Source organism: Protopterus annectens, chromosome 14.part0, assembly GCF_019279795.1.
Source record: "Protopterus annectens isolate FY-2018-M chromosome 14.part0, PAN1.0, whole genome shotgun sequence".
Lineage (NCBI taxonomy): Eukaryota > Metazoa > Chordata > Ceratodontiformes > Protopteridae > Protopterus > Protopterus annectens.
Window position 1 is genome coordinate 800,108,307 of NC_056748.1, and position 15,264 is coordinate 800,123,570.

A 15,264-nucleotide genomic window follows, 5' to 3' on the forward strand; every position below is an offset into this window, starting at 1 on the left:
TCTTCAGTAAAGCTAAATACCCCATTGGGGAAACTTTTTTCTTGCTTTTTACCGATGTCAGAAAAAGTTAATTGTATTACTTGTGGGAAGCAAATACCTCATAAGGATTTCCATTTATACTGTATTCCTTGCCTAGGCCCTGATCACAATGTGCCTGGCTGTTGGTTTTGTGTTAGATTTAACCAACGCACCATTAAGCGTCGGTATATTTTTGCATCAAAGTATTTTGGAAACAGATTTAACTACCCAGAAATGTCGTTGGATAGCAATCCGACTACCGGAGTACATAAAAAACGCAAAGGAAAGGACAGAGAAAGGCAGTCGAGATCCAAAACCGATGACAAAGCTTCTCCTAAGCCAGTCGCTGGTTCGCCGGTACTCAGTGAGGCACCTTCGCAGCCCCTGATACCCGCTACCTTCGAGTCGCAGGCATGTACCGACACCCATGTGGAGTCCAGCATGCCGCAAGGTACTCAAGGTATTGGACCGACGGATGTATCTCCCTCAGATGGGTCCGGAGCCACTGAGCAGGCACCGGCTTCTGAGGGTGTATTCAGACCTCAACATTTGTACATCAAACCGACGACAGATGCAAAGCCAAAAACAAAAGCAACTTCTATACCTAAAAAAAGACACATGAGCCATGTGCACAGGCCTCTATGCCTAAAAAACAGATGATCAAAATGGCTGAAGACCTTATTACCTTGATCAGGGGTACCCATCCCCCTCCAGATAAGAGGCTTAGGCAAGACACTGATTATGAATCTTCAGATGAGGTTCCTATTTCTTCTGATCAGGAATTATCTATGCCTCCCTATGAGGATTCTGATGCTGAGGAATCTATTCCATCTGCATATCCTCCTGAGGATTATTCATTTGGAGAAACCTTGCATACTTTGAGGGAGCATTTTCACTGGGAGAGTCAAGACTTCTCAGAATCAAAAAAGAGACTCAGGGATTTTCTTCTTCTCCCTCAGCACAAGCCTTTAGCCATTCCCTCTGTTTTAGACATTGTGGATGATGTGTTTTCGGAGTTGAGCTTATAGGTTCATAGGTTTATACTAGGCTATCTGCCCTAAGGCATTTATAAGCCTATCCCAAAGTTTTGTGGCTTACGCCACCCCTTATGTTAAAAAATATTGTGCCCCTTAGTTTGTTGTGCCTCTGTCCAGCAGTGACACAGAGATGATTCCCGGGGTAAACCTACGATCTTCCATCCACCGGTCAAGATTTCTCTTGAATAGAGCCAGCGAGGTGCTCTGCCTCACATGGACCGGGATTTTATTCCACAGCATAGGGAGTCTCTGAGTGACAAATCTATCCCTCCAGCATGTCTAATTTATATCCGTGCTAAGGGTTAAGTCGCTTGCTCTAGTGGATCTGGTAGATTTGGATTTTTTGAGGTGGAGCATGTCCATTAATTCCGGGTTGGACATGGCCTTGTATGTCAGGCACAGGTCACCTCTGAGCAGATGGTATGCGACTGAATACAGCTGGAGTTTCTTCAGTCTTGCAGCATATGACAGATTTTGGAATCCCTTTATCCTTTTGGTGAGGAACTTTTGGGGTCTCTCCAATTGCTGCAGGTGTCGGGTGAGATGCATCCCGAATGGGGCATTGTACTCGATCATTGGTCTGATAAGTGAAGAGTACAGGGGAACAATGACCTCACTTGATCTGGATGTGAATCCCTTCATGATCAGGTGGGCAATGTAGAAGGTCTTTCTAACCACTTTAGCAATGTGAGTGTCAAAAGAAAGGCCACTGTCAACCTGGGTCCCCAGGTCCCTGATAACCTCTTCTGTGCTTAGTGGATTGCCACCTATATGGTAGCTTGGGGTTACCTTGTTTTTCCCAAAGGGTATGACTATACATTTTTTGGCATTTGCCTTCAGGCCATGGCTCTGGCACCAGCTATCAGTTTCCGTGAGACCCCTCTGAAGGATATCTGTGTCCGATGTACTTTCCACTATGGCGCCCAGTTTGCAGACATCTGCAAACTTTGTCAGCCATAGTCCTCCTATGTTTGCCTGTACTTCTGAGAAGTAGATGCCGAACAACAGTGGGCCAAGGACTGAGCCCTCTGGGACACCACTTGTGACCGGCTTGGAGTCTAACATGGTGCCAGCAACTCTAACCCTGTGGGTTCTGTCCTTTAGCCAGTTTGCAACCCATCTTGTGACATGGGTTTACATTTAAGCTGGTAAGTTTCTCTATAATACCTGAGTGGGGTATTGTGTCGAAAGCTTTTGCAAGGTCAAAGTAAGCTGTATGGACTGCATTTCCCTCATCATTGGCCTTGGTGACTGTTTCGAAGAAGTCGACCAAGTTCAAAAGGCATGATCTGCCCTTGACAAAGCCAAACTGGGTCGGGTCCAATGTCTGCAAGTCCCCTATGTCTTTGTTTATGAGTTCCATCATGATCCTCTCCATAGCTTTGCAGACCAGGCTTGTTAAGCTTATGGGGCGGTAATTACCAGGGTCCGTAGAGGCACCGCCTTTGTGGAGTGGGACCACAGTTGCCGTACGCCACTCCTTGGGCACGTATCCTGTGGTAAGGCTAAGATTAAACAGCTGCCTTATGTGCGGGTTTAGTTCCTCATTGAGTTCATGTAGCACACAGCCGGGGTCACCATCCGGTCCCATTGATGCTGTGTTTTTAGGTTTAGAGAGAGCAGCTTTTACCTGCACATTTGAGATGTCTGGGAGGCTACACTCCGCTGGGATAGTTCTCTCCTTTTGGGGGGGAGAGGAGGGTGAAGTTTGGACTGAACCTGTCTGCCAGTATGTTGGCAGTGTCTGTGGGTTCAGTGATTTTTGTATCATTTTGGACTAATTCTGAGCATATCTAGGAGATTCCACCCAGGTTTCTAACATAGCTGAAGAAGGCCTTATGATTGTCTTTTGAATCTATGGCAATTTTTCTCTCAAAGTTGGCCTTGGATGATTTTATGAGTGCTCGATTTTTTACTAATAATGATCAAGGGTGTCTTCTTTTATGGATTTTGCTCTATCATGTAACAGCTTTCTCCTCTTATTGTAAAGTTTGTTTATGGCTGGGGTCCACCAGACTGGACGCTTGCCCTTGGTAGAAAGAGTCTTGGTTTTATTAGGGATTGCCTGATCCATGCAGTCCTGGAGGTGTTAAGAGAAGGCATTTGTAAGGGCTTCCGCAGCTTGGGTTGTGGTTTCCACTGGCTCGGGGCCTTGAACGATACCACACCAGTCTTGAGTAGTGTGAAGTTTGCTTTAGAGAAGTTCTTCACTGTGGTCTTTTTTGTTTGGGGTGGCGGCGGGATGTGGATTTCCAGTGAGATTAGTTTATGATCTGATCTCACCAATGAGGGATATACTTCCGGTGTGGAGCATTTTGTCCTCATGTTTGTGATGATGAGATCTAGTATATTTTCTCCTCTTGTGGGAACGGTGACTAGTTGTTCCATGGCATTTGAATTTATGAACTCCAGGAACCTTTGGGCTAAAAAGTTGGGGGTTGAGTAATGTTCCCAGTCTATATTCGGGTAGTTGAAGTCACCCAATATAATGGTGTTTGGAGATACATTTATACCCTCCAGTGTCTTCAGGAAGGCTGTGTGGGGTTCCTGAGTTTGAGAGGGTGGCCTGTAGCATGCTACAAATTGTAGAGCAGTTTTGCCTATGGTTAATTGCACCTGGATGGTTTCCGATGCTTCGTGCGTTGCCACCAACCTGGAGGTGTGGGTATCCTTGATGAATATGGATACACCCCCTCCTTTTGTGGTATGGTCCGGGATGTCCTTCATGGATGCATCTGCAGTCATAACAAATGGGTTGTCCTGTCGTCAGGCAGCCCTTCGGTCGGCCGGATTCCAAAGTCTGGGTCCGGCTTCGGCTGATGTCGCACTTCACCCGACGTCATCTCTGCTGGTCTTCGGGTATAAAGGCATCAGCCGACGCCATTTTCCCCAGTCTTTCTTGCCGCGTGGCGCCCGAAGCAGAAGCTGTTCGCAAGTGCCGGTCGGTCAGATCCAGAGATTACTACTACCGAATACTACTTCGAAGACTTCTAAAAGCTAAGTACCCGTTGGGGACTCTTTCTTGCCTCAGCCGATGTCAGAAAAAGTCAATAACTGTTTAACTTGTGGGAAACAAATACCTCATAAAGATTTCCACTCTTACTGTTTGCCTTGCTTAGGCCCAGACCACGGCGTAGCAGCCTGTTCGGCCTGTGCTTCCTTCAACCGACGAACGCTTAGGCGTCGGTCGGAGTTTGCTGAACAGTTTTTCGGCTCAGATTTTGCGTACATTATGCCGTCGGATCCTCCGACTTCCCAAATTGTTAAAAAACGCAAAGAAAAAGACCGACACTCGCGGTCCGCGGTTTTCGGCCAAAACCACGATTAAGCAAGCCGCGAGTGTCTCGGTTTCGGCCGAAACCGAGAAAACTGGTCAATCTGCAGCCGAAACCATGACTACTACTGAGGCTCCTGCTACCTTATCTGAATCAGCCTCAGAAATTTTGCCTACAACTGTGGTTCCTACTGATCTATCAGACACCATCCCCTTGGATATCTCTACCCCAGCACGTGGTGCTGCTAGGCCACCTGCAGCCATGTCTATTAAGGCCTTTGCCAGGGCTAAAGCAGCCAAATCAGCTAAATCAGTGCCTGTTAAACCACCCTCACTCAGGCCCACTTCTAGTTCACAAATGCTTACTCTGGCAGAAGATTTAATATCCTTAATTAGGGGATCCCAATCTCACCCAGACAGGGCCTCTCAGACCCCAGAAAAGAGACCTAGAGCAGAGCCCCCCGAGCCTGTGTCCTCTGATGATTCTGCGGATGACTCCGACATTACAGACCAGCCAGAGGCTCCTTTTTCCAATTATGAAGATTCAGATGCTGAAGAATCCATTCCAGCTGCCTCTCCACCAGAGGAATTCTCCTTTGGGGAAACCTTACATGCCATGAGAGAACAATTCCAATGGCAGGGCCAAGATTTCTCAGATTCAAGAAAAAGGCTTAGGACTTTTCTGCACTTACCACAACATAGGCCCTTAGCTATACCTCCTGTCCTATCTGTTGTGGATGATGCATTTAATGATGTCTGCACTGCACCTGATTCTTTATCTCCAGCCCCTGCCAAACCAGATAGATTTTACAGGGTGCCAGACACTCATCACCACCTATACAAGGCCCCACTTGCAGACCCCGAAACTATATCCCAGGGGCCTAAGGCAGTAGCCTCGACCACAGCAAAAAAACCCTATTCCCTCTGAAAGGGAATCCAGGTCCTTAGAGAGATGGGGAAAAAGTCTACACCTCTGCTACTCTCAGCTAGAGCTTTAAACTGTCAGTTTCACATGATCCAATACCAAGAGTTTATGCTTGATCAGTTAATTAAAAGCTGTCCTCTGATGAATCTTTAGATAAGAAATATGTATTAGAAATGGTGAATAACATCCAACAGGTTAGTAACCATTCTTTAAAATGTGGCTATGATGCACTGGAGGCTTCATTTAGATCAGCCATGACTGGCACAGTGATAAGAAGGCATGCATGGTTGAAAGAACAGGTCTTGCGGATCATGTTAAAGCTAAGCTATTGGATGCTCCTATGGATAAGGCCAGTCTATTTGGGAACCTGCCCAGCAGGTAATGAAGAAAATGGAAGAGAAGGCAAAATCTGTACAAACAGTTAAAGATTTCCTACAGGTTCAGCCCCAAGGTTTAGCAGGAACTGGCCTGCCAAAATTGGTCCTTTCCTGACTCCACAAGATCCCAAAGGGGCAGGAACAGACGCCTAGGGGCAGAAATCAATCCAGAGGAGGTGCCTACAGAGGACGACAGTGGCAAGGCAATAACCGAGGCACAGACGCAACCACTGCCACTGCAACAGGACAATCACAGTGACTTGGCTCTGACACCGCCTACCAGGGAGCAAATAGCAGCACCATTAGGCGGAAAGTTAGCCTTATTCTCGAAAAATTGGCACTATATTACAAAAGACAAGTGGATTTTGCAAACCATAGACCAAGGCTACCGGTTCCACTTCCACACTTTACCAGTAAAAAGAGGAATGCCAAACCTGCCCCCAAATCAAAAAATAGAAGCCCTGCACCAGACAGCAGAATTAATAAAGATGAGAGCTGTGGAAAGGGTACCAGTAACAGAACAGGGCAAAGGATTCTACTCCAGACTCTTCCTAGTACCAAGAAAAGAAAAAAAACTGGAGACCTATTCTCGACCTGTCCATCTTAAACACATACATCATTGTCCCAAAATTCAAAATGCTGACCCTACAGCAACTTCTTCCCATGCTGGACAAGGAGTGTTGGCTGGTAACTCTAGATCTCAAGGAGGCATACCTGCACGTCCCCATTCGACCAAATTGCAGAAGATACCTCAGATTTCTTGCAGGATCAGAGCATTATCAATTCTCAGCATTGCCCTTTGGCTTATCTACTGCGCCCAGAGTATTCACAAAATGCCTGGCATCAGTAATCGCTCACTGCAGAGTACAGGGAATCCAAATTTATCCATACCTGGACGACTGCCTGTTACAAGCGGACAACAAAAGCAAGCTGACAACAGATTTACAAAAGGTCATTTACTTGCTACAAGCCCTGGGATTCACAGTCAATTTTCAAAAGTCAAGACTGATACCATCCCAGACAAGAACTTTCTTGGGCGTGGAATTGGACACAGTAAAACAGATGGCATTCCTAACTGCAGAAAAACAAAAAGAACTCCCTCTTTACTTCTTGGCATTAACAAAGCAGAACAAACTAACAGCAAGAAAAGTTCTGCAGGCCTTGGGCTTCATGGCATCATGCATAATCTTGGTCCCACATGCCAGACTGCATATGAGAAAGTTACAGTGGTACCTAAAGAATTTATGGTCTCAACACAGGCACAGCTTAGAAACAGAAATACCACTAATCCCATGCTTAAAACAGGAATTCCTCTGGTGGGCTCGGGCATGCCAGTCGAACCCAGGCTTACCCTTCCACAACTTTCGAGCAACCCAAACCATCACAACGGATGCCTCAGACCTAGGATGGGGGCACATGCTGGACAAATGCATTACAAGGACTGTGGACTCAGGACCAGCTGCACCTGCACATAAACCAAAAGAACTGCTGGCAGTAAAACTGGCAATCCTAAAATTCAGACCATTCCTCAAAGAAGGCCATTTGATGATAAGGACAGACAACACCACAGTCATGTGGTACATCAACAAACAGGGAGGCACTAATTCTACCCCTATGCAGAATGACTTTGGACCTTTGGAATCTGGCTCTCAGCTACAACATCCAGTTACAGGCAATATTTGTACCGGGAAAAGAGAACACCCTAGCAGACATTTTAAGCAGAACCACCTCGGATGCTCACGAATGGATGCTACACCCGGACATCTTCAAGGCCATCACAAAGAAATGGGGAATGCCACAAATAGATCTATTCGCTTCCCCACAAAATCACCAGCTCAAAAAATCCTGCACAAGGACATTCCACCCACTTGCATGGAAGGTGGACTCTCTATCCTTCAGCTGGAAAGGCCTGACAGCATATGCATTCCCACCTCTTCCCTTGATAGACAAGGTACTACTGAAAATCAAAGAGGAACGTCCAAGGATAATTCTGATAGCTCCGAACTGGCCAAGACAACACTGGTACCCATTGCTGAGGAGCATGTCTCGGGAGAAAATGTGGTCAATACCCCTGATGCCTCTGATGTTAACTCAGAACAACTACAACATCATACATCCAAACCTAAAAACCTTGCAACTGACTGCCTGGAACATCACATAGCAGTAACTAACCCAGACCTTTCACAAAGGGTTAAAGACATTATCCTTGAAGCCCAGACCTTCAACAAGAAGGAACTATGCAGGAAAATGGAAAAGGTTCGTCATTTGGAGTACTGAAAGAGGAAAAGATGTGTCGAACATAGATATTGCTAACATTCTCGAGTACTTGGCAGAGCTTCTACATACAGGCCTGTCCTATTCCTCCATCAAGATACATGCATCAGCTATTTCAGCAGAATACAGCTTTGATCCTCCTGTCTTTTCACATCCTCTACTCAGGCAGTTTCTCAGAGGGATCAAGAATGTAAAACCTCCTAGGAAACCACCATTACCAGCATGGGACTTGAATTTTGTACTAGAAAAGTTGACACTCCCTCCGTTTGAACCAGCAGCAACAGCAGATCTACAACACCTGTCATGGAAAACTGCTTTCCTACTGGCTATTACTTCAGCAAGGAGGGTTTCGGAACTACAGGCCTTAATGGCAGTGCAACCCTTCCTAATCTTCCATCAAGATAGGGTGTCCATGAGAACTAATCCTACATTTATGCCTAAGGTGGTATCCAGAGTGTCTTTAAACCAGGCAATCCACCTACCTACCTTCTTTCCCAATCCACAAAACAGAGGTGAAAGAATAATGCATACCTTGGATGTACACAGACAGCTACGCTACTACCTGGACAGAACCAAAGGTAACAGAAAACTGACCAGCTCTTTGTAGCCTATGCAACAGGAAGGGAAGGAAAAGCAATTTCCAAACAGACAATCTCCAAATGGATAGGAAATTGCATAAGATTCTGTTACTCCTACCATGGAAAACCAATTCCACAGAACATAAGACCTCATTCTACAAGGGCTACAGCCACTACCACAGCTTTCTTAAGAGGAGTGGCAACCAAGGACATTATTGAGGCGGCTACTTGGACCTCCGTGCATACATTTGCCAAGCATTATAATTTACCTCTATATTCTAGATCCCGAGCAGGGTTTGCCACTGCTGTACTGCAAGGGATCCTGACTACACCATAATCATTATTCCTCCTCCCATAGTTTGGGTATGCTCTTCTACCCATTTGTTATGACTGCAGATGCATCCATGAAGGACATAGTACAGTTTTGTACCTACCATAAATGTAGATGTCGAACTGGATAGCATCTGCAGTCAGGATTACCCTCCCTCCTTCCCTCTGCGGTACTCCTAGGGTATTTACCCTCCTAATAGCTAGCTGGGGAGTCTTTATGGTGTATTTGTTTGTATATATGTACATACATGTTTATTTTTTGTGTTTGTCTTCTACTATTTTGGAAACATTGGCATTTATCCAAAATTTAGCCTTCCAAGAGGGCAATTGGCATCTGGGGCAAGAAACACTGAGGAAAATGGCATCGGCTGATGCCTTTATACCCGAAGACCAGCAGAGATGACGTCGGGTGAAGTGCGACATCAGCCGAAGCCGGACCCAGACTTTGGAATCCGGCCGACCGAAGGGCTGCCTGACGACAGGACAACCCATTTGTTATGACTGCAGATGCTATCCAGTTCGGACATCTACATTTATGGTAGGTACAAAACTGTACTTTTTGGGGCCGGAACGCATGATATGAGGTAAAACCTGATAGTGCCGGGGTGCTCTCAGGAGCCTTGAACCAGGTTTCATTTACAGCACAGACATCGATGTTCTCCATACTGAGAAGGGCCTCGAGTGCATGCATTTTGAGATTTAGACTTCTGGCATTGAGCAGCATTACCCTTAGTTTCTTCCCATTTTTGTTTTCTAGGGTGGTAGGTTTAGAATTTGAGCCTTGCCTAAAAAAGGCACTATGGGGGTGGCAAGAGCCTTAGCCAATATCCGGAATCCCAGAGGTGACAGGTGCAAGCCCCTTAAGCAGCGTGGCTTGTCAAGCATGTCATCCCAGGCAGACAGACACTGGATCCCCTTTGAATGACACCAGAAATTAAGCCAATTGTTAAAGCTGATCATGTTGTCTGTATGTTGTGGCATCATTCTTGGTGAAGGAAGGATACTGCTCAGGGTCAGGGTCATACCTGCCTGGGCTACATAATCAGAGAGCTCCTCTATGTCTCTTTTCATGTAGTCCAGGGAGGTATGTCTCAGGTCGTTCACACCAGCATGGACAATGACTATGTCATATTTGTACTTGCTGTGGAGTGACCTGAGTGCTTGTGTTATGTGGCGGATTCTAGCGCCCGATAGGCAGCTTACTGTGACCCTCTTCTTATTCAGCCTGGTGAGTGGGACGTCAGTGTGTCTGACTATGGAGTCACCTATGACAAGTATGTTTGGTGTTGCATTTGGCCTTAAGGGCTGTGACTGCTTTGCACACTGATTTTGTGGTTTATGCGTTGCCTGTGGTGTGTCATGAGGTGGCAGTTGCTTGGGTGTCTGCTTTGGAGGCCTCTGCTGTTTAGGTAAATTTTTGCTCAGAGCCTCCGAGTATGTCTTTGTGTGTTTATGTGTTTGATTTATTGTTGTGATAGCTTTATGTGAGACTGGTTTTGTGGTGTGTGTAGTTGCCTTCTCCTCCTGTCTGGTCTTGCCAGTCCTGAGTTGAGAGAGCTCAGCCTCCAGTTTGGCCAAATAGCTGCATCTCTCGTAAGTATTTGTGTTATGTGGGAGGAGGAGAGGGTTGTCTGTGTACATGAGGCAATTGTAACATTGCCTCAATATTCCCAGATTCACCAACTAGACAGGAGAGGACGCCAGCATCTTGGCCCTTCGACATGCTAGAGAAATTAAGAAGTTAGGGGTGTAACTGAATAAGAGAGGACTTAGTAAGGAAGTGGGTACTCCTGGGGGGGGGGTTCGCTAGTGAGGGACTTTGTATAATGCAGAAGTGCTAAACCTGAAAAGAAGATGCTTTTAAGACAAGTGCTGAGCTTTTTTTTTTTTTTTTTGGAGAAAAAAAAAAAGCTTTTAGGAACAAGTGCTGCACATTTTAGTTAAGGGATATACTGTTAGATTACTAGTAGAGCAGTTCTAAGGGAAAAAAATGAAGAACAGACTTTATGGAGCCAGAAAAAGTTTAACCTTGTTAAACCAGCGCTGCCCGATGCTGCTCTAGTGGCAACTCTGTGCTAAAGCGTGCTTGATAGCAGGGGCTGGAAAGAGCCAGGAATTGACCCAAAACGGCCAATAAAACTACAGTTTCAAGTCCGTAACCACTCCCACGGGGGGCAGGGAAGCTGCTCAATGTTTTTCACTGCCACTGATCAACAGAGAGACTTTCCTTTAGCCCAAGCAAAAATGGCCTCACAGAAACTTACAAACAGTTCAAGAACAGCAAGCCTATAACTGAACTTTTTTAAATCTCAGAAAAGTGGGAAAAAAGCAAGATTGTTTTTTTGTTTTTGTTTTTTCAGAGATAGCAGAGGTACACAAGTAATATCAAGTTATAACAGTACAGTAAATGACCCCACACAAGAGTGCTAGGCCAAAGACAGAAAATATGCAAGTTTTGAGAAAAAAACGATTTTAAAATTAAGTGCAAACAGGAAATTAAGTAAACAGCTTTTGGTTGTGCTCTAAATACAGCTACTAATGCAGAAATCAAGTTTAACAAGCCAGAAAATGCTCAAACTAGGCAACTATGCAGAAAAACTTAGCAAATAAACAGAGGAAAAATACTTAAAATCTCAAAAGTGGCTCCTTGACCCCTGACTCCTTACCTCCGGCTCCCAGTAAGCCTGACAGATATTACAGAGTTCCCGACTCACATAAATTTTTATTTAAAAACCCTGCTGCTGATCCTGAAACTATTTCACAGGGTCCAAAGGGAGTTAAGGCCTCAACAGCAAAAAACCCTACCCCCTCTGACAGAGATTCTAGGGCACTAGACAGATGTGGAAAAAAGGTTTATACATCTGCAACCTTGGCAATCAGGGCCTTAAATTGTCAATTTCATATGCTTAAGTACCAACAGCATGTTATGAGATTGCTGAAACGGAAAATTATGTTGATTTCAGAATGTGCAGAAAATAAAGAATTGCAGGAATTATTGCATGCAGCTGCACAAGTTGGAAGGCATACTTTGTAATGTGGTTTTGATTCTTTAGAGGCCTCCTGCAGGGCTACAGTTACTGGATCTGTGATTAGGAGGCATGCCTGGTTAAAGGAACAAAATTTGCCTGATCATGTTAAAGCTAAATTGCTAGTTGCACCTTTACAGCATGATTCTCTGTTTGTTATTAAGGCTGAAGAGGTTTTAAAGAAAATGGAAGACAAAGCTAAGTCTATGCAAACTGTTAAAGATTTCTTACAAGTGCAGCCACCAAGATTCAGTAGACACTGACCTACAAAAAATTGGTCCTTTCCTGTGTCAGACAGAGCTCAAAGGGGCAAATCCAGATGCCCTAAGGGTTCTAGGTATCAGGCTCAAGACTCATACAGGTCAAAGCAATGGGGCGCATCCACCTCCAAATCTGGAGGAGATCAATCGCAAACCTACAGAAAGCAGTCCCATTGATTTCCCTCTGACTACACCAAGCACTTAAGTTTTGGCAGCACCCAGAGGGGAAAAATTAGCACTTTTTGCTCAAAATTGGCAGTTAATAACCCAGGACAAGTGGGTACTAAACATCGTATCACAGGGATACAGATTCCATTTCCACACTCTGCCAATGACAAATAGTTGGCCAGATCTGCCAAAAAATCAATGGGCAGAGGCACAGAAATAGGTTACTTCCCTCATGGATATGGGGGCCATTCAGACAGTACCAGAGCAGGAAAAAGGACAAGGTTTTTACTCAAGACTGTTCTTGGTACCCAGAAAGGACAATGCTTGGCGGCCAATACTGGATTTATCGATTTTGAACACATACCTGGACATTCCAAAATTCAAAATGCTGACTTTGCAGCAGCTTCTGCCCATGCTGGGCAAGAATGCTTGGCTGGTGACTTAAGACCTAAAAGAGGCATACCTGCATGTCCCAATAAGACAGTCGTGCAGAAGATACCTCAGATTCAAGGCTGGCTTAATGCATTACCAATTCTCTGCACTGCCCTTTGGCTTATCGACTGCTCCTAGGGTCTTTACAAAGTGCCTGGCACCAGTAATTGCATTTTGCAGGCAAAGAAGTATTCAAATATATCCTTACTTGGACGACTGTCTCATACAAGCAGACAACAAGGACACTTCTACACCACCTGGCGTTTGTGAAAAGGCTTCTAACATGCCTAGGGTACACAATAAACGAAAAGAAATCACAACTGGTACCCTCTCAAAAGATAACATTCCTGGGTGCAAGCTTGAATACAACTGCCCAGATGGCTTACCTCACATCAGACAAACAAAGGCAACTGACTACTTGCTACAAACTGATAGCAACAAAAACCCAGTCTTCTGCAAGACAAATTCCGCAGGCTCTGGGCTTCATGGCATCCTGCATACTACTGATTCCATATGTAAGACTGCATATGAGGAAACTTCAGTGGTACCTAAAAAGTTTATGGAGTCAACATTCACACAGTCTGGATACAATTATTCCTCTCATTCCCTGCCTGCAACAGGAGTTTCTACGGTGGGTAAAGGCCTGTCACCATAACATGGGACGGCCCTTCACTCTACCCCCTGCCAGCCAAACCTTCACAACAGACGCATCAGATTATGCCTGGGGGCCCCACATGGCAGGAAGATGCATTCAGGGCATATGGGCACCAAAATCAAATGCATCTACATATCAACCAGAAAGAGAAGCTAGCTGTTCGAAATGCCGTAACAGCCTTCAAGGACTTACTTCATCCAGGAAAACTACTGATAAAGACGGACAACACCACAATCATGAGGTATATAAACAAGCAAGGGGGCACACACTCATACCCCCTTTGCAGATTAACCATGGCACTGTGGGACACAGCTTTGACCTACCGAATACATCTTCAAGCTCAATTCCTGCCAGGAAAACAAAACATTCTGGCATACGATTTAAGCAGAAACCTTATGGATCCTCACGAGTGGAAATTAAATCCACAAGTCTTCAGCATGATAACAGAGAAATGGGGGAGCCCAGACATAGATCTATTTGCCTCTCCTCAAAATTATCAACTGAAAAGATTCTGCACAAGGACTTATCACAGACAAGCATGGAAAGTGGACACCCTATCTTTCAGTTGGAAAAACCTATCAGTTTACGCCTTTCCTCCTGTGCCTCTTCTACCCAAGGTCCTCCTAAAAGTCAGACAAGAGAAGCCAAAGGTGATATTAATTGCCCCCGACTGGCCCAGACAATACTGGTACCCAATCCTAAGGAACTTGTTTCAATACTGGACCTTGCCTCAAAAACCGCAACTACTTTCCCAGCAAAACAATCGGATCCTGCACAATCAACTACAGACTCTGAACCTGGCAGCATGGTTAATCCTGTAATCATACAAACGACACCTCTCAGTAAAGCTGTGATGGATGTCATTTTGGAAGCCAGAAAGCCTAGTACTAGAAAATTTTATGCTGACAAATGGAAGAGATTCTGTGCTTGGAATCAAGCACAAGGAACTGATACAGCAGAACCACACATTCCTCAGATATTACAATACTTAACTGAGATGCTTGACAAAGGTCTATCTTTCTCATCGATCAAAATTCATGCCTCTGCCATTTTGGCTCATTACAATACAGAGCCACCAATCTTTTCTCATCCTTTACTAAAGCAGTATCTTAGAGGAGCCAAAAATGTAAGGCCTCCTAGAAGATCACCATTACCAGCATGGGACCTCAGTTATGTGTTGGAAAAGCTCACCCTGCCTCCATTTGAGCCAGCTGCAACCGCTGATGTAAAGTTTTTGTCATGGAAGACAGCTCTGCTACTAGCAATTACTCCAGCAAGAAGAGTTTCAGAGCTACAGGCCCTCATGGCTGTAGAGCCTTTTATCATATTTTACCCAGACAGGGTGTCTCTGAAGACAAATCCTACTTTTATGCTTAAGGTTGTTTCCAGTGTGGCTCTTAACCAAACAATTCATCTGCCAACTTTTTATCCAAATCTGCAGAACAAAGGGGAGAGAATTCTGCATTCCTTGGACGTACACAGACAGCTAAGATTCTACTTGAACAGGACTAAAGCTCTAAGAAAAACTGAGCAATTACTAGTGTCATATGCTGCAGGATCAGAAGGAAAGGCTATTTCAAAGCAGACAATTTCAAAGTGGATAAGCCATTGCATCCGTTTCTGCTACTTACACCATGGCAAACCTGTGCCCAGGGGCATTAGGTCTCACTCCACCAGAGCTGCAGGTACTTCAGCAGCCTTTCTCAGAGGAATACCAACCAAGGATATTCTAGAGGCTGCTACTTGGGAGTTCTGTTCACACCTGTACAAAGCATTACCATTTGCCTCTCTACTCTAAGTCCAGGGCAGGCTTTGCCACTGCAGTGCTGCAGGGCCTTATAGCCTCACCTAATGCTGTTTAGCTCCAGCCTCCCAACCATAGCTTTGGGATTCTACCCAAATGTAATGAC

At 45.1% G+C, this 15,264-nt stretch overlaps 1 protein-coding gene across 1 annotated transcript in view; it reads left to right on the forward strand.

Moving 5' to 3' along the window:
• Nucleotides 1-15,264, forward strand: part of SUFU (SUFU negative regulator of hedgehog signaling) — a 1,639,861-nt gene that overhangs the window by 621,091 nt on the left and 1,003,506 nt on the right. The gene's annotated exons all lie outside the window — the stretch shown is intronic.